Below are 22,550 nucleotides of genomic sequence, written 5' to 3' on the forward strand. Positions count from 1 at the left end.
AATAAAATAAAATAAACCCTCTAAGATACCGCAACGCTCCACTGTGTTTATCTGTAATCTCAAAAGGGAAAGGAACATTTCCTTTCTGAATCAGTGCAAACGTTATGCTGTGAGGTCGGTTTCCCACCACAGCCACCAACCCCAGGGCTCGGGCAGGGGTGGGGGGGAAGAAAAAAAAAAGTGAAGAAAGAAAGTAAAAGTAAAAAAAAAAAAAAAAAAAAAAAAAAAAGCCCCGTGAAACAAACCCGAACCGAAAACCCCCAGCAAATCCCATCGGTGGGCTTTACGGGAGAGCTCTGACTGGTGACGGCTCCTTGTGGTGCTGAGGCTGCGGCCCCGGCCCCGCTGCCCGGGGAGCCCCTGGCCCTGCGGCTGCAGCCGCCTGGCGCGGGGGGGGGGCGGTGCCGCGGGCCGTTGCGGGGGGGTGCCGGGCGGGGGGGCTAGGTACGGCCGGAGCCCGGAGCGGGGATCTGGGAACGGCAGCGATGTATTCGCGAAACAATGGGGGTCAGCGAGCCGCGTCTCGAAGCCGTTTATTTGCTAACCGTGAAGGCTGTTCAAAGCAGGGCCGAGCCCCTGCGCTGCCCAAAGTACTCGGGAGAAAAATGTAAAATTATATTTTAATGTGTAGCAGTACAGTCGTTTTCCCGGCCACGTATATTGAACAAACATGTGGGGATAATAGAGAGAACGATTCTCCTATAGGGGTCTCTATTTGCATGCCATATGTGGCTATAGGCTGAAACAGCTGCGTATAATGAACTTTCAAAAAAGCTAAATACGCATGCAAACCCATAGCAGTTTTCTAAAACTGGCCTAAAAGACAATGAAATGTCCTGCCAGAAAATACAGGAGGCGGAAGAGATTAAAAATAATAATAACGATAATATTAGCTCTCCCCACACCCCCAGCCAAGCCTCAAGCCTCCGCAGGTTTGCTGGGAGCCCTGCCCGAAGGAGGACCCCGGCAGCTGGAGCGGGGGACGGGGGAGCGGGGACGCCCGGGGGTCGGGCAGCGACCCGGGGGGGGGGATGGGGACACGGGGGACCGGGGCGGGCTGGCAGGGGAGAGCCGAGGTGCACGGCCCGGCCTTGACTGCCTCTCTCCCAAATCTGGTTTTCATAGAGAGGCGCAGTAATTACCTAAAGCCATAACTGTCTCCGAAATTATTCATTAAAGTCATTCTCGGGAGTCTCGCGGCGCTAGCGCTCACATTTATGGCCTCTGCGCCATCCGAGCCTGACATCGCCTCTCGCCCTGCTTCCTCGGCGGCCGCGTGCTTAACGTGGCGGAGGGAAGGGGGGAGGGGGGGGGGACAGCTCCCTCTCGCCTTGCCCTCGGTGTGTGTGTTTGCGGGGGTTCGGGTTGCTTTCCCCCTTTTGGCGAAGGAGCGCGGTGAGGCCGGCAGACACCTTGGGAGCGAGGAGGGTATTTTGGGGAGTTGCAGTGTTGTGCGGAAGATCATGTCTGTGCCCTGTGGTGCTGTCAGCGGTGACAGATCCCAGATGCAGCCGCTACTGTACGGCAGATTGAGTTTCTCAGCAGAAAACTCTCTCCCTCCCTCCCAAACGTCTTCAAAAAACATCTCCAGATACTGCGGGTCACTTCGGCTCAAACAGGGAGAGAAAGGGGGGAGAAAAAAAAAGGCTTTCCCTCTCCCCCTCCCTTTCACTTCCTCCCGCCGGATCTCTCTGGGGTGCGGCTGGGGAGGGGGGGGGGGATGACCGGGCCCTTCCCCACCCGGGGATCCAGGTCTCCCCTCGCGCCCCTAGCCCGCCGCGAGCACACCGCCGAGCACGGGGAGCCTCGTCCAGGTAAAGCGGGGAGCGCGGCCGGCGGCCGGGGTGGTCCCCGGAGCTCGTCACCCCTCCCGCGGTCGCGTCTCGCTGTCTGGGGGGGGGGGGGGGTTGCGGGGGTTGGGCGGCGAAGGGGTCCCCCCCAGCCCCAGGCCGGGGGCGGGAGGCAGCAACCGAGAGCCGGGTCCGCCCAAAGGTCGGGGCTCGGGGTACCAGGGGTGGTAACAGGGCCGGGGTGGATTCGGGGGCGGCTTTAAGCGGAGAGCGGGGACGAGAGGGAGAGCGGGCGGGGGCGGGGAAGGGCGGCCGGGCGCGGGGTGCACACCCGGTCTGGTCGGGGCAGCGGGGAGCTGCGGACCCGGGGGCGCAGCTCCCATCACCAGCACCGGCAGCCGCCGCCCCGGGAAGCGGCGGAGCTCGGGAGCTCCCCCCACCGCCCCCTCCCCGGGCTTTTCTTTACCGCTACGCGTAAACGGCAAGAGGCACGGGGCTTAAGATCGCCGGGGAATTCATCCCGCTCTTGGAGACATACAACGTGTATCAACACTCCCGTCCTTCCCCCGCATCCCCCGGAAAACATTCGCGCCCCCCAAGCGCCGAAATCAGCGGCCGAGGGGCTCGGATGTCTCCTCCTGTAGCCCTTCGCCCCCCTCCGCGCGAGTGAGTGATGCTCAAGGGCCGGTTGTGGGCCGGGGCTGCGGTGCCCCCTCCTCCCCACCTCCGAGGAGCAATGCACATGCAGCGGCTGGTACCAGCGAGGCCTCCCGCCGGCGGGTGAGCCCCCAAAACACCCCGCACGGCCGCGGGGGAGGTCTGCTGCTCCCCACGGGCCATTCGGTGTGACAGCCCTGGGGTCGGGGTGCCGCCCCTGAGAGCGCCCGGACCTCACCCCTCATCACTTTCCCCTGGATGCGAACAACCTGATTTTGCTCATGCTTCTTGGAAATGGCTCCTACTAACCCCGCTCTCGGTCTTTCCTTCCCCAGATGAATTGAAAGGCTTTAATTCAACCGCTCGCCCAGCCCCCTCCCCTCTCTCCTTCTCTCTCTCTCTCTCTTTTAAAAAAGCTCTTGCCTTTAGCAGAAGTATAATTGTGACCCTGCCTGATCCACAGAGCCTCCTGTTGGGAGCAGTTAGCTGTGGTTGCATTAGGCCAAAGGACCTCCCAAGTGGCGGTGGCCTGGGTGTCATAGGAAGGGACTCTGCACATTGTCCATTCTTTCTCATCAAAGTCCCAGGCACCGTGGAGCCAACAGTTTGGTGGAGCAGGAAAATAGTAAACAAGCCTCCCCCACTCCCTTCCCAATCCGGCAGCCCCACGGTTTTCCTGGGACGCAAGAAGGGGAGCAAACTTTCATAACTTGGGCTCTACGGTGTGATTTACATTTCCGGCTGCTCTGTCGGAGTGGCAGTAATTTACAGCCTGATAAAAAACACTTCTACAACACCAGAGCATGTTCAAGTGGTATCTTACTATGCAAAAAGATTTTAAAAGAGGACACACGCAGGAAAAAAAAGTTCGTCTCTTTGCCTTTTCCTCACCATGGTTTTCTGGAGAGACAAATGGGTTGAGATTGTAGTGTAGGCAAAAGAAAAAAAGTAGGCTCAGGCTGAAGAAAACGAGAATGAAATCAATCCTGGGCTTTTGTTTATACGATGTATATTACATGTCCTATTTCTTCAAGGTTTTCACTTAATGGATACTTCTATTTTCTTTCGTGCTTTCGGGCCAAATCCTGCTTGTCTTGCCCTAGGGAATGCTTTCATTTGAGCATGGATCTATTGTGTTTAAACAATTTCTTTTCTTCAATAACTCATTTCTTCTCCGGAATCTACAATCGAGTAGGTCTGGTAGCGTTTATGAAAGGGGAAGCATATTTTATTCAGTTCTAATTTCTCTAATCTGATAGAGAAAGCTTTTACAAATACCGGGGTAATAGCGTTATCCCTTCTTGAGGAGCATCCACTTTGTTTCAGCCAGGCTTCTCCACCGAAGCAGGGCAGGACGGGTCTGGAAACTAATGTACAACATCCCTATCCTGGTAGAGACGGTAAAGTTTAGTAAATTACAAATATGTGAATTTGGCAAACAGTTAAGAATTAAAATGATCAAACGATTAAAAAAAACAAAAGGAAAGAAAGCAAAAGCAATGAATAAACCACATGCAGCAGTTGCCACTTTCATGACTTTGGTAATTGTTTACACCTGAATCATAGTTTACTCCAGCCACGGTTTCAAGAGTAAACCTTTAAAGAATTTAATTATTTCCAGTTTTCGGCAATAGGGATGGAAAAAAAATAAAAATAAAAAGAAAGAGTAAGTTAGTGGGCAAATGCTGTCTCCCGAGCTCTCATAAAAGGCTTACGATGTATTTCCATCCCGGAGATACCAGCAGCCCCTCCGCGTCCCCCTCCTCCCCGACACACGGGCGCGCATCGTCATCTGTGCACGCATTTACGGCCTAATGAGGGTGCTGAGAGGGCTCGCATGGGGCCATCCTGCTGGGCGTATAAATACATATACACACACATACATATCTATATATCTATGCGCCTGTGTGGGTGTTCAGTCGAGGCACGATATTGAAGCATGTGTGAGTGGACTCCCTGGCTCCTTCCGTCAGCTCTGTAATAGCTCTGTTATTTTTACTAAACGATCAGGATGGCTCTACGTGACCCCTCGTCATTTAAAACCATTTTCTATCATTGCACGTGTGCCGCAGGGGGGGGAAGGAATCGACAAGTCATTGAGAATAACCGGGAAAGCCTGTGATGTATAGCACGTTTTATCTTTATTTAGGCACCGTGTGGCTCGCAGGACGGCCTGGGCTCCCCTGCACGGTAGGGGCGCGGAGCGCACCCCCCTCCGGGAGCGGCGCATACGGTCGGGCTACTCCTGCGGCGGGCGGGGGCAGGGCGCGCGCAGCCACGGGGAAACCTCTCCTTCCCCTGCTGCCATTTTCTGTGTGTGAATTCGACGCTTTCTGGGGAGAGAAAAAAAAAAAAGAAAAAGCAAAAAAGCAAAAAAGCGGGTCGCCGCTGCCGCGGCTCCGCGCCCGCGCTGGGCGGAGGCAGCACTCCGGGGTCTGGGACCCCCCGTCCCCGCCGCAGCCCGCCGTGCCGTGGGCACTGCAGTGAGCTGCAAGCTGCGAGTACTTTCGGTATTTCATTGCTCCCTCTCCTTAAATCCGCCCCCGGCCCCCGCGTCGGGGCTACCTTGGCACCCTTTCCGCAGCCGCGCAGCATCCTCGTATGCGCTGTATCCCGGGGCCGGGCTGGGATTTAAAGGGCTCTGAAACAGGCGGTTTGCCTTCAGGAAAACGGCTCGGGCTTCACTGCGGTGGGGGTCCCGGGGAGGGGCGGAAGGGAGGAGAGACAAGCCGTGGTTTGGTTTGGAGCGCAGCCTTCCGCAGCGGGGGGCATGCACCCTCCCTGCGCGCCGCGGCTGGGCAGGGGGTACCGGGCTGCGCCCCTGCGGGAGCTCCGAGGGCACTCCGTGCATCCTCCGCCGGCGGGCGGCGGTGGCCGGGAACCGGGGTCCGCCCGCCTCGGACCCCCTTTCCTTTGCCCAGCCGCTGCCTGGCGCGGCGGGCGTCTGCTCTTCGACGAAAAGGAACAAATATCCTCAGACACATTTTTAAAACTTACTGGAGCTTCCCTGAATAGCCAGCAGCCTAAAATGACTAGACCTGCGAGGGCTTCATGCGCACCCCCGCTCCGTGACCCAGAGTAACACGCCGCTGGTGCGCCAGGCACTGGCTATGGGAATATTTGGATATAGGCATGTATGTGGGGGCATGGATAAAAGAGCTTTGCATCGCCTTGGGTTAAGGGCTCAGTCCTCAGGCTTTTTTGGTGGCTGGCTCCCACTTTGTAAAACATCTGTTAGAAATGATGTTCCCTGCCGGACAACGAGCTCGGAGTTTTTTTTTATTTCCCACTCCCGCTCACCTTAGCTGAGGGAAGGGAATATCACGCTGGATGCAGGGAGGGGAGGAGGCACATAAGCTAACTGCAACTCCTTTTCTAGAAGTAAGTCACCTCAAGCATGTGCTTAGTCATACTTTTTTATTTTCGATGGCCGGTCGTCGTAGTAAGTTTCAATACTGTTGTATTTATTACGTCATTTGCAATTCTGTTTCTTGCGCGTCTTTCTTATTTTTGGGGGGGGCAAGAAAGAAAAAAAGCTATTGTTGATCTGTCCAGTCCTAAGAAGACATACACTAACCTAAGATTAAAAGAATACGGCTTATTAAAGACGGGCAGCGACAGCTCCTACAGCAGCGTCTCCCTAAAAGCGGAAAAAAAGAGAAAGAGATTGAAACATGATACGGTTATATAATAGATTCTGACTGAGTCTAAGCTGCATAAGCATAGAAGGTGTTCAAAACTTAAACATTTCTCTGTTATTTCTTTTGCACACATATGGTTTAAAATAGACAAAGTGGTCATCTTATTTGATTGTACATATATAGGGACATACATGAATACACACACATATAAAGCTCCCCTCCGAAGAGAGCTCTGACACCTGTTGTAAGCTTCAAAACAGGAGATCACACTGTAAATGCTTTCTGCATTTTTCTAAACGATAAACACTCTTCTCAGACAAAATAGCTACAGGAGAACTTTACTAAGTGAACGTCCTACGAAAATATCCTCGAGGATGAATTAATCTTCCGTTGGGACGAAATACGTGTCGGATTCGCCCGGTATTTCCCAAGCCAGACACCTCCGAGGAGATACCTGGCAATCTTTTCGCTATTTGATTAAATTCTGTAGAGACTTGTTTACTGAATTTGCTTGGGTTTATTTTTACTTGCTGAGTAGCGGGACGAAAAGCAGGATAAAACTAAAAGGGCTTGCACGGAAAGTCGGGAAAAAATATCATTTTCTCCATCGCCGAAGCAAAGGCTATTTGGGGGCTCTTTCCCCGGGTTATCTGCATCCAGCCCACGAAGCTCCTGCCTGCTGCTCAGCGGAGCTGCCCGGCCGCCGGCAGCGCACCGGTGTGCCCGGTGCCTGCGGAGCCCCCGCACATCTCCCGAGCTCGGGGCCGGCGCCCCCCCCCCCTCCCCCAGCGCGTAATGGCGGGGGGGGACGGACACGGACGGACGGACACGGGTTCGGGGGGGGTGGGGTCGGGGTGGTGGTGGGATCGGGGGAAGCCGAGGTAATTGTTTTCCCTGCAGATGTTGTCCTGGTATTTAAAAGACGAAATCCCAACTTCCAGGCACACAGCTGGGGTATGTTGTGTCCTATCAGTTCATAACAAGGAGGCATTCTGGAAAGACTCGTAAGGATATTTATTTTAAAATGTGTGCTGAAAAGATATATGCCTGGGGGAGGGGGGACAGGGTTGGGCGTCTCAAGTTGTGTTTCTAAGCCAAAATGGCACAGTTCGAGTTGTGAACAAATGGTTTCCAGAGAATAGTTATTTTCCCTTTCTTTTCCCTGCAAAAAGATTGTTTGAAGTTCCCGGAGTTTAAAATGTTAAGTAATATTAATACCAAAAAGAATACTTCGGGGCTTCTTGTTTTAATTTTGAAGGGCTGGCATGTGTGGTTTTTCCTTCCCTTCCTTCCTTTCTTTCTTGCTTTCTCGCTTCCCACCCCCCCTTCTTTCTTGCGTTTGGAAACTCCTTTCAAACGAACTGTGTTCGGGATATTGTTGTTGCGCGTAAAAGAAATAAATAACCCACTAAATAAAGCAGGCTCCTGTTATGACAAGTTCCAAGCCAGAGCAACATTTTACTAGTTAAAAAAGCCCTTGAGGGGAAAAAAAAAAAAAAAAAAAAAAAAAGCAAAAGGGTTTAATAGCAGAAACGCTGTCAGTTGCAGAGGTGTGGGGCAGCAGCGCAGGGCACACCTCTCCCAGCCCCACCGCGGCGGAGCTGCCAGTGCCCCGGGCGCCGCGGGGGACAGGGCGGGCGCCTCTCCCGGGAAGGGGGGCTTGCGGGATCAGCCCGCAGAATTTATCACTGGCAAAGCCTCTGCAGAGCCGGCAGCACCGGGGATGGGCAGCTCGGCAGGGCGCTGCCTTTCCCTCCCCGCCGCTTTTCCTTCTTTCATCGCCGCGAGCGTGTTAAAACTATTGCGAAAATAGCGAGGGATCGCGTCAGCGTTCTGTGAGGGCTGGGACCTCCCCGGCCACCTTCAACCGGGAGTTATCCCGGCGCCGGGGGATGCGCCCGCAGGTCCTGCCCGCTCGCCCCGTCGGGGCTGCCTTGGTGGGCAGCGGCGGGGGCCTCGACCGGTCTCTGCCGGGAGCCCTCGTTACCGCGGGCCGGCATCTCTAACCGTGCGGCCGGCGCGCAAACAACGCCATCCCACTGTCTCTGGGCGGATTTTTCTCCAGATATCGAGAGGGGCGGGGGGGGGGAACAACGTTGGTAGGGTCATTGTGGAGAGTCAAGGTTTGAAGACGGTTTGCTCCTCAGCAAATCCTGGGAGGGGTTTAACTCCGCCCGGGCGGGGGCGGGAGGGATCCTCAGCCGGGAGCGGAGCAGCGCTGCTTCCCCGGGGAGGCCCCGGGGGGCCCGGCAGCCGCTCCGGGGAACCGCGCTGGCAGCGGTGTCCTCCCCCCCGCCCCCGGCGGCGGGAGCCCGCGCTCCCTAATCGCTTGCATGTGCCTGCGCCCCGAGCGGCCCCGCTCCGAGCCGCGGCAATACCGTGACAATTCGCGTGTCGTAAATTACACAGACCTCACCCCGGCAGGGTAACGCCGGCGAGGTGTCCGGTGTGTCTGCAGCTCTGGAAGGCACGGGAGGAACCCGGGCTTGCTGCTGCCCTGATTGCCCTTTCCCCTGCCTCCCCCTCCGCCACCTCCTCCACGGAGGGTCATATCGCAATGACTCACCGACACGTTTCTGTGGAAAGGAACATTTTTGTCTCGCCACCTCCCCCCCCCCCTTTATTTTTTTTTTCTTTTAAAGCTGTTAACTCCCGTTTATGATAGAAAATGTTACTCAGTGCGTTTTGTTTCGTTCTGGTTGCCATTGGTTGGCCTGGGTTTAATCAGGGGGGAAAAATGCTCGCCACAACTGTAGCTATTGTCTGGCTAGAAACACCGGGACCGGAGGAGCAAAGAGGAGAGGACGGGAGACCGTGGGTGACAGTGACGGTGGGACCCGCCATCGCTCTCCAGGAGCCCTGGTCCTGCTCTCAGCGCCTCCCAAAACAGAGCTCCCTCTCTCCCCAAGCTGCCTGCAGCGGTGGTCAGGGGAGCCGGGGGCATGTTATCTCAGGAACATAATGCTAATAAATGTGCTCATATGTTGGACATTCCCCTTGCCTGTTTTATAGGGTTTCGCTGGTGGTGCTTAATGGGCTGGGTCACCGGGACTGATGCTAGAGAGGTTATTAGGATTAGGTAACCTAATGAATCGTATGGCCATTAGCGGGGCTTTGAAAGAAGGTAGTTTTCCCCGTAACCTGGTCTTCTGCCTCTTAACACGGGAAATGATTTTTAACTGTCCCTCAATCACAGGTCGGAGGGGGGGCTTTCCCCCCCCCCCATTCTTATTTGTTTAAAACCTCTCTCTGATGCTCAGAAATGGATTTCTTCACAGGAGAAGCCTGTCTTTTTATCTCGGGGTTCCTCGGAACCGCTGGCCGAGCCGGACACTGCGGCCGCTCCCGCCCTGCCCGGCTGATGGCAGCGCAGCCGCCGCCGGTGCCTTTCCTCGCCGCCGGCCACGGGGGCACCGCTCGGGGCGCGGCTCCGTGACGAGGAGGATTTCTATTAATTTTTCCCAGAAGAGGATTTTTCTCTTTGTGCCTTTTGCCCAAGCCAGGTAAGCGATGCGATGCTCGGTACCCCTCCCCAGCAGCTCGCCCCGCACTGCTCCCTCCCGGGGAGCCCTTGGAGTCTCATTCCCGGAGGGCCCCGCTGGTAGGGGGCCCTGGCTTCCCCGCCCTGCCCCGCGGTACCGACACCGGGCCCCGCCGCGACCCGGCCCGGGGGCGGCTCAGGGCGGACGGGGCGGACGGGCAGGGGAGGACCGGCGGCACCGGAGCCTGCGGCTTTGCCTCTCTCCCCGGGGCAGCCGTGCTGGGGGGGCGCAGGCTGGCAGGAGGCAGCCCTTGCACCATCCACCGTCTTCTCTGGCGGGGAGAAACCAAACCTACCTTTTTTTAATTTTCCTTTATTTATAGCCCCAAAGTTTAAGATTACGCCACGGAATATTTTTTTTTTTTGTCAAAACCTCGTTGTTTGGTGTCGTGTCGTGTCCGTGTCCCCCCCACCCCCTCCCGGTATACGGGAGCGTTTGAACGTGGACACAGGTTACAGCCCGTAATGCCCTCTCGGGGAAGCCGTGCCAGCGGCGCGAGTCTCTGCTGTAACCAGAACAAGTGTTAATGGCTGATTAAATTCGATCAGATTTGAAATATTTGTCCCGTGTTCATTTTTCGGACCGTTCACATTTGGGAAAAAAACCCCCACAAAACCCAAAACCAACCCCAAACCGGGTGTATTGGGGGAAAGAAAACTGCAAGAGGGTGTTGGGGGAGAAAAGACCGCAGGCTTTTGGCCGAGCGCCTCAGGGAGCTGCGGCGGCGGGGCTGGGGGGCGGTCCCCGGGAAGGACGCAGGGGTGTGGAGCCGCAGCGGCTGGAGGCAGAGCAAGGGCCAGCCTCCCCTCCCGGAGCAAAAGAAGCCGGGACCCCTTCAGCAGAGTTGTCACCCAGTGACATCTCCCGCGCCCGGCTACGTGGCGCTGGCAGAGGGACAGGGGCGAGCGGGCCGGTGGCAAACGCGATGCCGTGTTCTCCAGCTGTAAAAGCTTACGGTCACACAGCTAGAGGCCCCGCACCTGCCGTGCTGCGGGGCCGCGGCTGCCGGGAAGGGGCTGCTCCTCTGGGGGCCGGCGGCGGGAGCAGCGCAAGGTGTCCTCCTGCAGAGGGGAGGAAAGCTCCAGCCCGCCTGACTTGGAAAGAATCCACTTTCCCACAGCTTTTTCAATCCCCAATACTTTTCACACCCTGTTAGGAGTTAATACCGCCGAAACCGCTAAACGCTTCCATGCCTAAAGGTACGCCCCGCCGGGGGCTGCGCCTGTCGGCCCCCAGCCCCGGGGGCAGGCCGGGCCGCGGCGGCGGGGAGCGCCGCCAGCCCCGTGAAAAGGCTCGTTTCCCTGGTGGAAATTCCTAGGATGCCTCGTGCTTAGGCTGACACATCGGGCCTGCCTTCTCTGCAAGGGCTTCGGAGCGCAGGGGAGGGGAAGGAATCCCGGGATACCTTTCGGGAGAGAGTTGGGGGATGCTGCACCTCCGGGCGGCAGGGAAGGCTCCCGGGGGAGGGGGGGATCACAAGCGAGCTTGATCTTGCCTGTCGCCGGCGGATTGATTTTTTTTCCTCTTTTTTTCGGGGGTGGGGGATGTTTTCCGCGTCTGTGGTAGCGCCTTGCACCCTTCAGCCGCCACCCGCCGCGGCCGCCGGCGGCCGGTACCGCTCCGCCCCGGCCCCGCCCCGGCCGCCGGTGTCCCTGCGGCGGGTCGGGGCCAGCAGCCGCTCCGCTCTGGCGTAGCGAAAATGCGGTAAGGCCGGGAGCTGACCTCACCTTCGATGTGTCCCCAGCCTCGGCACGGCAAGGCCAAGGGCAGGGAGAGGAGTGCCCACAGGGACGGCGTGGCAACTGATCCCACGCCGCAGGAGCAGGCCGGTCGGGGGAGCGTTTCCCGTCCTCTTTTCCCATCAAAGTAATCGCTGGGAAACTCTGGGTGACATTTCTTGCCACTCCTTCCCAAATCTCCAAACACTGTTCCCAGCAAAACTGACCGACTGTGGTCTCCCTGGCTTGCAGCAAGATCACTCGTCTCTGAGAAGCACAAAATCCATCTAGAAGGCCTGATCCTGCCATGTCTGACAGCCAGGTCAGCTGTGCCCAGCCTTTCACAGGCAGCGGGGCTTATAGGTTGGCATTCAGAGCCTGAAGGGTTTTGTTTGTGGGTTTGGTCCCAAAAAACAAGGGACTTGTCCCTAGCACAAAGCAAGTGCAGCTCTGGAGCCCAGCTCTGCCGTGCTCCCCCCCAAACACAGGGATGCAGCTCTCCTTGCACCCCGCAGCTCACCAGCAGCCTTTCTTTTGCAGCAGCTCCGGGGAAGGCCGAAACACCAAGTCGGTGGTCACTGACTGTGCAGGCTGTACCTTGAGGTGCAACAACCCTGGCCCCTTGGTGACTGCTCATAGCGTTGTAAAGGTTGCAGCAACCCTCAGCTCTATGCTTGTTCTCTGTTCAAAACCCTTTAAAACCTTGTGGAGGGAAAGGGAAATCCATCAGTAATACACACTTGGCGGGACACTCTATTGCCCTGATTTGGCTTTTCCCATTGCTCTCGGGAAATGTGGTGCAGGCCAGCTGTGGTGTGTGCTGCACGGGGAGGAACCGTGGGTGCAGTGACCAGACAGTTCCCAAGCAAAAGGCTGCAGACACCTCTGAGAGAGGCTGGTTCTCAAGTGGGGGATGCGGAGATTTCCCTGGCTGCCCTGTTCCTGCCCCCTGCCTGAGGCATACACATTCCCCTTGGGCAGGCCCAGGTTGGCTGCAGCCTCTCCCTGCCCTGTTCCTGGCCTGGCCTCACCCAGGTTACATCCCACGGGCTGTGGTCTCCAAGGTGATGCGGGGATCTCTGTGTGTGACTGGGGAGGGGGACGGTTGGGTTGTGTCTGGGCATGAACGAAGTGACTTACCAACTTCTATAGCTTCCCACTGAATTTGCAAGCCCTCATGTTACTTTTCCCCAGCAGGAGCATCAGATAGAAAAGGGGGTCCTCTCCCCTCCCCACCCACCCAGTGGATGAATCACCCACAGCAGAGCCAACGACCTGGTGCAAACCCCCTCTGCAGCCCGAGGGTTCTGATCCCACAGCGGCTCAGCCCACCTCTCCTCATTTTCCCTGCCTGCACCGGGTGGCGGGCACCTTTTCCAGCAGCAGGACCACTGCAGGGATGCTCCTACCGCCCGCTGGTCCCCAGCCCCTGGTTCTTCCCCGTGCCTACCCAGGCCCCTGAAGCTGGTGGGGAGCCAGATAGGCCACACTAGGGCCTCTCATCCAGCCTGGAGGAGGGGACGCATGTACGGAGAGGGCCACCTTCTCCCTCACCCTCCCCAGGCCTCAGCAGGAGCCTAAGCCCCAGCCAAAGTGAGGGACCTTGCGGTGGGGGTGCTACATAAACCAGACAGATACCCTCGCTGCTCAGGTGTAACTATAGAGGGTCTCTTCTCCCACCCTGCTGCAGGCCGGAGCCCTGAGGGTAGGTGTGAACTGTACCCTGCCCAACACCAAGTGTGTTTTGGCTCGATGATAGCATTTATTCAAATAGCATATAGACTTTCAAGTCAAGAGCTAGAAGGATCTTCAGGAAAAGGATGCTCTCTCTCATCAGATGCCAGACAAGGGTGAGGGGATGAGGACCTGAGCATCAGAAGGTACCACAGCAGTAGACACCACAGCTGGGTGTAAGGGCCAGACCCATGGAGAGCTGTTACTCCTTACTGCCTGCAGCCCAAGCTCTCCGCCTTATGCAGGGCAGGTGGTGGGCAGCACCAGCAAGATGTTGGGACCTGCACACCTCAGTTCTGCAGTTCCCTCCACTGCTGGGCCGCCCCCTCACCGTGCTTCCCTTCCCTTCCCTTCCCTTCCCTTCCCTTCCCTTCCCTTCCCTTCCCTTCCCTTCCCTTCCCTGCCCTTCCCTGCCCTTCCCTGCCCTTCCCTGCCCTTCTCCTTGCCCTTCTCCTTGCCCTTGCCCTTGCCCTCCCCTCCCCTCGAGCTCTGCAAAACCAGCAGAGAGAGGAAAACGTCAAAACGGCGCCGTGCCCAGCCGGGATTGCCGGTGGTGCGGGGGTGTTGGTGTGGGGGTTTTGTCTCGGTTTGGTTTGGTTTCGGGGTGTCGGTGTGCTGCCGCCCGTAGCGCCGCGCTGCGGCCGGCGTGGAAGAGGCGCTGCCCGAGGGGATGCTCCGGTTTAAAGCCCACCATCCCGCCCCCGCCCCAGGATCTGAGAGGCGGTGGGACCAGCAACCCCCCCTCCCCAACGCCCCCGCCCCAGGTGCTTCCGCGGGGCTTAGCGCCGTGGGAGGGGGCATTGCGCCGGGCTGGGGACCCCCCGTCCGGTCCACGCGCGGCGGGGCATGTGGGTGCGTGTGTGTGAGCGCGTCCGCCTAAGCATCGGCACATATCAGCGTATAAATACATGCACATGTACGGCTAACATACGTTACATTAATGCAGTCGAATAGATACTATATTATTTCAGTTACCTTATTAAATAACAGTCAGTTGGTTCCATAGTTTCCCTTCATTTGTTTCATGCGCTTGGAAATCTGCAAGAAATGCAAACTGGGGAATATTTAAATATACATTTTACATACTAAATATATAAACTCATATACAAATACATTATACAATATATATGTAAACAAAATCAAGGTGCTTGCAGAAGTGCACATGTGAATTTTACTGAAATGCTCCGGTTTGATGATATGGTAGGATGGGACATGTGATGTGATACAATGCCGGCGTCCCTTTGGATGTGAAGCTCGCGGCGGGGTCTGCCGGGTTCTCCCACTCCCAGGGCTGGCAGCTGTGTCCCCCCCGCCCCCTTCATCCCTGTGGGCTCCGGCCCAATCGGGATGAGGCCCGTGGGAAAGGGCCGTGATGTCCCCACCGTTGCCGCCCCGGGCTGAGGCTCGGTGGGGCGGTGGGACCTGAGCGCCTCAAATGATAGAGTGGTGTCGGCTCCTGCGGGCAGAGATCAGTCTTATTTGTCAGAGGAGGCAAGGGGTGCCTGGAGTAAGTAGCAGATCTTTCACCCACCCGCCCTCTGCCCCGCCCCGCCCCCCCCCCCCCCCAAAAAAAAAAAAAAAAAAGGTGTTAGAAGGAGCAGTAAGCGAACGGGATGAAGTGTCTCCCCAGTGCGCTGCGTGGAGGTGAGGCTGATTTTCCTTCGTGCTTCTTCCTGCAAGGCTTTCCTGAGGGCTTCAAAACTGCCGTTTGCAAAATTCGCGTGGCACCGAGCACAGCTTTAAAACACCTCTTCCGGAGAGAACAGGCATTTTCCCGACTATTTCTCTTTTTTTTTTTTTTTTTTTCCCCTCCTATAACCGCAGGCTGCGGGGCACAAAAGGCACGGATAAATGCATGAATCCATCCATCCATTCATGCATCCATCCATCCATTCAGCCCTCCTTTAATAATCTCCTCTAAAGTTGCCATGTGACATTTCAGAACAGTGATTTCAAACCTGAATCTGTCACTTTGCTAAAAAAAAAAGAAAATAAAAGAAAAAAAGAAACCACCTCGCCTGCCCCACTACCAATAATAACAACCGTAAGGGAAAGGGAAAGGGAAAGGGAAAGGGAAGGGGGAAGGGGAAGGGGAAGGGGAAAGGAGAAGGGAGAAGAGAAGAGAAGAGAAGAGAAGAGAAGAGAAGAGAAGAGAAGAGAAGAAAAAATAAAATAAAATATGAAAGAAATAAGAAAAGGAAAGAGAAATAAAATATGAATATAAAAGAAAAAAGAAATAAGAAAATAAAAGGAAAGAAAAGAGAAGAAAAAAGAAAAAAAGAGAAGAAGAGAGAAGAAAAGAGAAGAAAAGAAAAAAGAAAAGAAAAGGAAATAAAAGGAAAAAAAAGGAAAGAAAAGGAAAGAAAAGGAAATAAAAGAGAAACCCTCCCCCGTTTTGATTATTAGTATTTTCCCATGGGTTTCTTGGGCGAAGAGCCGAGAGCGGGCACGGAGCAAGGCAGAGGGAGCTGCCGGGTCCCCGGAGGCGGGGAGCCCAGGAGGCTGAGGCAGCTCTTGCTGCCCGCGGGGCGGCGGTGGCAGGTGGGGGCCAGGCTGCTCCCCGCAGGGCACGGCTGCCGGGCCCCGGGCTGCGCCCAGCCGTCCCGCGGGAGCTTCAGCCCGCGCTTCACCCGGAGGGGGAAACACCCCGCTTGCAGCGAGGGACACAGAGAGCTCTTTCTTGGTTATTAGAGGGGGGAAAGAAGAAAAATAAGAAAAAATAAAAAAAAAAAGAAAGAAAAAAGAAAGAAAAAAGTGAGAAAAGGGGTAAGAAAAAAAGGGAAAGAGGAAAAAAGGGGGAAAAAAAGATAAAACCAGCTTTGTGCGCTTGGGGCTGCAGGAGCAGCGCTGGCGGCAGGGCTAGGGCCTCACCCCAGGAGAGACGGTGCCAGCCGTCCCAGCGACTTGGTGCACGGGGCTGGCACCGTCCGTCCCGGCGTGAGGATCCGGCCTCGCTCCTTCCCACGAACCAATCCCGACATCAAAGGGCACGCAACAGGCAATGTGGAGCGCACATGGGAGGCTTGCAAAGCCTTTTCTGTCAAAACGTGTTTCCTGGCGTTTTTCTGCCCTACCAGACCTAGCCCCCCGGCACCCCCACAGGACTGCGGAGAAGCAGCAGGGACCTATGGACTGCTAGAGATAGGCTGTGCATACGTCCAGCTTCTTGCAGTGAGCCTGGGGAGCTGCTCGTTTCCTTTTTCCCTCCATGGGATGCAGTGACTCGCAGCAAATTAATAGCCATTGTCATCCAGGGGTGTTTTTAATTATCTTTTTGGGCCTCTGCAGATTTAACTCATCTTCTGCCACTTTGCTGTTTAAACTGGGCATCAATCCAACATCCACTTTCAAACTCAGTATCTCACCTGCTTCATGTCTAGTCCACCAGCCAACTCCTAGTTCAGCTGAACACACCAACTGTCTCCAAGTCCAAGGACTTGATGGATATCCCTTTACCGCTGCTTAGTGACTGCGTGTGGCCCACCCCATGATCTGCCAGGGTCTGGAGGCACAGCGGGATCCGAGATGGGTTGTAATGGGAAATGGAGGAGGATTTTAAGGCTCTGGACTGGTGGGGAGTGGAGAGGAGATGGGAAATAAAATTAAGACCATTTGGTTCTGCATGAGTATTCAAGAAAACAGATTTATAAACGTTTTAGGTAATAAATTAGAGGAAGTTCTGATTTAAGAGTGGAACAGGAATTTGTAGCACATTTTAATGATGAATTGTTTCTACATTTTTTGAAAGTTTTTCATTCATTCACACCATATTATTTTGAGAGGTTGCAAAAAAGAGCAATGGCTTTGTGTGCATCAACTAATATACTGCAGTATACTACAATAAATGCTACATATTTATATGTGTACTCATTTATTATTGCTGTTACAAATCTAGAGAAAAACTTAACCGTTTTGCAGTGATTCCAAGACACAGCATTTAGCAAGAGTCACTGCAATACTTTGTATGGTCTGCACCTAGGAAGCTCCTGTTACTTAACTGGGACACAAGTCCAGCTCACAAACATGCCAGCATTTGGGATTAGGCAGGAACCGGGTGTTTAAATGCAGACTACCTTTTTCATATTGTCCTGCCTTTACCAAGTAACTCCCTTGGCATTAGGGAAGTCTCTGAGATGTGTGAAGTCCTGCTCCACACATGCAGTGAAGCCTTTTGGTTTTGACAGGGCTAAGTGTGTATCTCGCACCTAATCCCATCCGGATTCTCAGACAAAGCATTCCTCCTCCCTGGAGGAGCTGGCTCTGGCAGTGCACGTGAAACACACTCACACGGGCAGGGTCTGCACAAAACGCGGTGGCACTGGAGCATGGTGGCAGAAGGCCAGCAGTGAGAACAGAGCCATCAGCCCCATTTTGTGGAGTAGGTTATTTGTCACGCAGGACTTGAGGGAGCTAGCGATGTCCATCTTCATCTCACTGCTTTAAGGAATTCACAGCCACATCTCCCATCACTGTGGTGTGTGGCTTATGTAATATCAGGCAGCTGAAGGACAGGGAGAAGAAACAGTCCCCTTTCCTTTGAAGCTGCTGCATGGCACAATTAATGCTTTGGTCCCTCTTCCCTTCTCCTTTCTCCTGTGCCAACACCAGAACGGCTTCTACTCAGACATCAGTACACTGCTACAGAGGGTGGGAAATGGAAGTTTAACTTCCCTGAGGAACTGAATGAGGTCCCTAGAGCCTCATTTTTATAAAGAATATTTTTCGGTTTGCGATTGAAAAGATTTATTTTCCACCACCACAATGCAGGAAGCCATTGAGCTGGGCAGTCAGGTCCCTGACAGATCTAGACAGTTCTGAGCCACTTGCAGGGAAATGATGGGAGATTTTGTTAACTGGGGAAAAAGGGTGGGAGAATTTTTAAGCTGCTGATACGTCAGTCTATCCTGAAGCAGTCAGTGAAGAAGCTTTGGAAACTGTCCAAACTGGACTGCGTGTAGTGGCGATGGGCTTTTGGATACCGGGTAAGGGCAGTGAGTAGCTGTGCCTGTGTGGCTGGAAGGCAGGAAACACACGTCCTCACAGGCACCAGCACTGGATGCCACTTATATGGGGCATTGCTGGCAGGAGCTCACTGCAACTGGAGTCCCCAGGGAGTCCACACACACCAGACTCCTGTCCTTCTTGAGGACAAATCCCGCAGGCTGTGTGCACCCACCGTCTCCACCACCCACTGATGGGGCCAGCCCCTCACTGTGGCTCCTTGCCCTCCCTAGGTTTCTTGTCCAGAGCTCACATTGCCCTTAACATCCAGAAAATTAAGTCCTTGAAGCTGGGACCTGACCTCACATACAGCCTTTGTGGAGCCAGGCCAAACTCAGTACAGGTGAGGAGGCCTTTGAACATGCATCTGAATTGCTTAAAGTAAAAGAACTCAAAGGCCCACACCCACGCACCTATGAGTTGCTGAGGCTGCTTGAATAAGGAATAGAGCATAGGGTCCAAGAAGCTTACCTTTTGAGAGATCTGAACCAAGTGCTCCTTCTGCATACGTCAGTACAGCCTGTCAAAGAAATTTATTCCAAGAAACATTTTAAGAGCCCAGGGACAGTGCTGAAATGGAAAACGTAGCTCCTTATGCTGGCAGTCAAACCAACATTTCCTAGTATTCACACAGCTGATCAATAGGGGAGGTTTTAGGGAGGTGCAGTTTCTGGTACAGAAAGGAAGTGTGGAAGTATGGTTCATGTGCCCAAGGCCTTAATCTCCCCCTACCCCACCCCCATAAAATTAACCACATAATTTGTAATCATTCATAACAGTTGGAATTGTCTTGACTTTTAAAAGACTTTTCTCATTAGACAACCCTTTATTCCTTGTAAAGCATATTATTGATCTTAATATGCAGAAAATGCCATAGCTAGCAACTTAGAATGTTTGTGCCATTTTTTCTAAACAATGAGAATTGATGAGGTTTGGCAGGACATTAAAATATTTAACATTATAGCTTTGAGAAGGCTTTTATGTGTCTGTACTAATAGGAAAATCTTTTAACAGGAAAAATGTTTTTCTCTGCTCCACTAAAATCTCCAGTGAGGGCTGATTCCATTTGCATTAAACCCCATGGGAGGTTTGTTACTGACTTCAAAGTCAATTCCAAGAGGAATTCCAGTTTGGAAAATCATCACTAGAAAAAAATATCTCAGCCTTGCAGTCACATGACTAGCGCCTTTAAATTAGCCTTTCATTACATGCCCTGACACTTCAGAAAGCATCTGGGGCCAGGACATCTCTGACTTTGCCCAGAGAAATTGTATGTTACCAACCTGAGCGTGATGAAGATGCCAACTCCTACACCACTATGTCATCTGAAGCATGTGAGATGGACCAGGTGCTGCTTCCAGAGGAGCCACAGGCCCATACTGCATCCCTCTAAGAGTCTACTTTTCAGACACTTGGAAAAAAAAATTTAACTGCCCAGATCTCTGTTCTTGCTATCCACATCTGACTTTAGGGCTGAGCTCTGATACCTTGGCTGACTCTCTGTCTTTACAGCACTATGTGTAGGGTGCAGAGGTCGGGGGAAGTAGTACAGAAGGCAGCAGGGTGTTCAAAACCCATACCCTTGCTACGTAGAGTGTGACAAGACCTAAACAGGTAACTGTGACAGGGAACGCCTGTCTGGTTCAGTTCCTTGACTCGGGAAGGGGTATTTGCCAGCTGGCTAATTTGCCACACCCTGGTCCATTGTGTGCTGCTCAAGGGCAGTGGCAGAGCCCTGGCAAAATGGGGCCATAGTCACTTTAGGGCTGTGAGAGCATCTCCAGGCACTTCTCCACCCCATGAGCCTGAGTGCTGCCTCGGGCTGGTGCACGCCAGCACTGAGCCCTGCAATGTGTGTGTCCTCTGACTATGCATCTTTGCATTCAAGATGAAGGAGGAAAATTATTTAAGCAAACTAGGCAGCCTAAAAGAAGGTTGTCATGAAAGTTCATGCCTGTCTTTGTCTTTCAGTGTTGAGCTCATGTGAGGGTACGCGGATCCTCCAGACACTTGGAGCACAAAGGTCCTTCTGGACTGCGTTTCTCTTAAAATCTCTAAGGGCAGAGCTGCTCAGTGGCTTGTTGAGGCCTCTTGGACCTTTTCTAACACCAAAGGCTGGTACACTTCATTTTAACTGTGAAGCTCATTCCCAAGTTTTCCTGAGGTGGGCAATTTAATTAGGAACATCATGTTATTTGTGAAGATCAGATCTGCTTTATCATTTGCAGTCTTCCCTTTACTCCCAGCACAACACCTCTTATAAATGCTAGCAGGAAAAGAACAAAATGTAAAATTTGTGTCCTGTAATCATATGCATTCCTGTACACAACAAGCTCAAATGTTGGGATCTTTTAATAGCTTTTTCCATATTGGACTCTTTGTTTGGATGTGGTTTTCCTGATGTATCCTAGTAACATGTTTAGTTAATTTATATTGTGTGTATGTGTAGACAGATATACACACATCCATATGTATGCACGCACATAGTGCTCATTAAGTAAGTGTTAAACCTCCCACAGCAGAGCTGGGTTTGGAGGGCAAATAGGCTGAAAACAAGAAGTCTGTTCCATGTGCAGAGGGGTACTGCCGAGGCTGCTCCAAGGAGGCACACGCAGCCCCCCGCGGGGATCTGGAGCCCCCGCGCCTCTGGTGTGAAGGTTGCTCTGACATGTGCACCCCAGGCAGGACTGAAATCCTTATGTGTCACCAGCAGCAAAGCGCCATGCTCAAATGCCCTCCGGAGGGGGTGGGCTTGTCGCCTCCCCCACCCCTCACTGGCACGTGCGGAGGCTGGAGCGCTTGGCCAGTCCCTCGGTCGCGAGGCGTTGCCTGCATGTACGTTGGCAGTGTGAGGACTTGATCCTTAAACTGTTCAAGTATCTTGTCTGTTGCAAGACAAACTCCAACCCCAGAAACTTTTAGTGGATGATGAAGAAAGGAGTAATTCCACATATTGCATGGTAAAGCACAAATATGACCTACTCGTCTGGTGACAGATGACCCTCTCTTGAAAGACCCAATCCTGGCCATGTTTGTCTTTATTAAAATGAGGAAGAGCTGGCTCCAGGGCTGCAATATGTACTCCTGGAAAAGCCACACACTCCTTATCCTCTTTTTCTTTCTTTTTTTTCTTTTTTTTTTTTACCTAGGCCCACAAGCACAAGTGGATTGAACGAGTCCTGCACTGCAGTATTTACTCTGTAGCAAAACTTCCTTTGAGGAGCATTCTGCAAACCTAAGGACTGAGGAGCCAGGACTGGGAGCTAGGGAAAGGACATGAACGATTTCCTTCATAGCTGGTTTAGAAAAAGCCGGCTGCTTTCTACAGTCACGCCAAAACTAAGAGGAGATGGTCTGAGGTTAAGAAACACGCGGGATAATTTTCATACCAAATGTGAAAAATGCAAAATTGCTTTAACATATAGTAACTTGCCATAAAAATGATATGTGTTCCCTTCCAGCTTTAAAAGGAGACTTTAAAAACTGTACTGTCTTTGATTTGTAGGGCAACTTCATATTTATTTTTTTAATTCACAAGTTTGTGAGAAAACATAATGAAACCCTTGATGTTTTTATGATCTTGATTAGTGCTTCATTGTATAAGTATTTGGTTATTGAAACACACACTAAATATTGCACTGTAAAATCTGTTGCAACTTATTCAATATCTTTTGGAATTAATAGAAAAAAATTGCAGGACTGCAAAAATGGTATTAATTTTAATTTTATTTCATTTAATAAAAAACTCACTTGACTGCACAGTCTTTTTCTTTATTTTCTCACTTATTGTGTGTATATTTGAAGAAAAATGTCTGTTGCATATCATCTATCTAACACGAAAAACTGATGCTGTTATTAATAAGTTACTGAGAAAAATAAACCAGTTTGCACTTCAATTTCTATCACTCCTGGTGAGTGATTCTTTTGGAATAAACATAGCTCTAACACATGTAAACAACACAGGAAATTAATAACAAAATTTTTTGGATTTATTTCAGATGCTGCATACTTTATGTAAATATATGTGGCTTTCAATTTCAATGATTTTCCAGTAAGTAATAAACTTTGCTCATTAACCTCCTCTTAAACTAAACATTTATTGCTTTATAAGTGTTATTTCAACTAAATCAAGTGGATGTTCTTGGTAAACTAATGCAACAGATCTGTTCAACCAGAGAAACAGGGTGGCTTCTTTTGAGTTGGGAAAACTCTGAGTTTCTACTTAAACTTCAGGGCAATGAGATGCAGTATACTATGTCGATTTTTAATGTGAAAAATGTTGATAATATCTTTTTAAAATTAATATACCTTTCCCTCATAAGCTCAGTGGTAAAACACGGGAAAAATCCCAGTAGTTGGATAAAGTAACATATATCTGCTCTATGAACCTTGGGTTAGTAGTTTTTCACAGAACTGGCTTGGTGGGTTTTTTTCACTACCAGCCATGATTAGTTAATGTTTTCCTGG

General features: G+C 52.6%; 1 long non-coding RNA gene across 1 annotated transcript; it reads left to right on the plus strand.

The window, feature by feature from the left end:
* Window positions 1–1,423: 1,423 nt before the first annotated feature.
* LOC129783947 (uncharacterized) lies at window positions 1,424–22,164 on the plus strand. Its single transcript, XR_008746152.1, has 3 exons — window positions 1,424–1,814; window positions 9,367–9,591; window positions 21,233–22,164. It is a non-coding gene; the product is annotated as an uncharacterized LOC129783947 (long non-coding RNA).
* The last annotated feature ends 386 nt before the right edge of the window (window positions 22,165–22,550 follow it).

Source organism: Falco peregrinus, chromosome 2 (assembly GCF_023634155.1).
Source record: "Falco peregrinus isolate bFalPer1 chromosome 2, bFalPer1.pri, whole genome shotgun sequence".
Taxonomy (NCBI): Eukaryota; Metazoa; Chordata; class Aves; order Falconiformes; family Falconidae; genus Falco; species Falco peregrinus.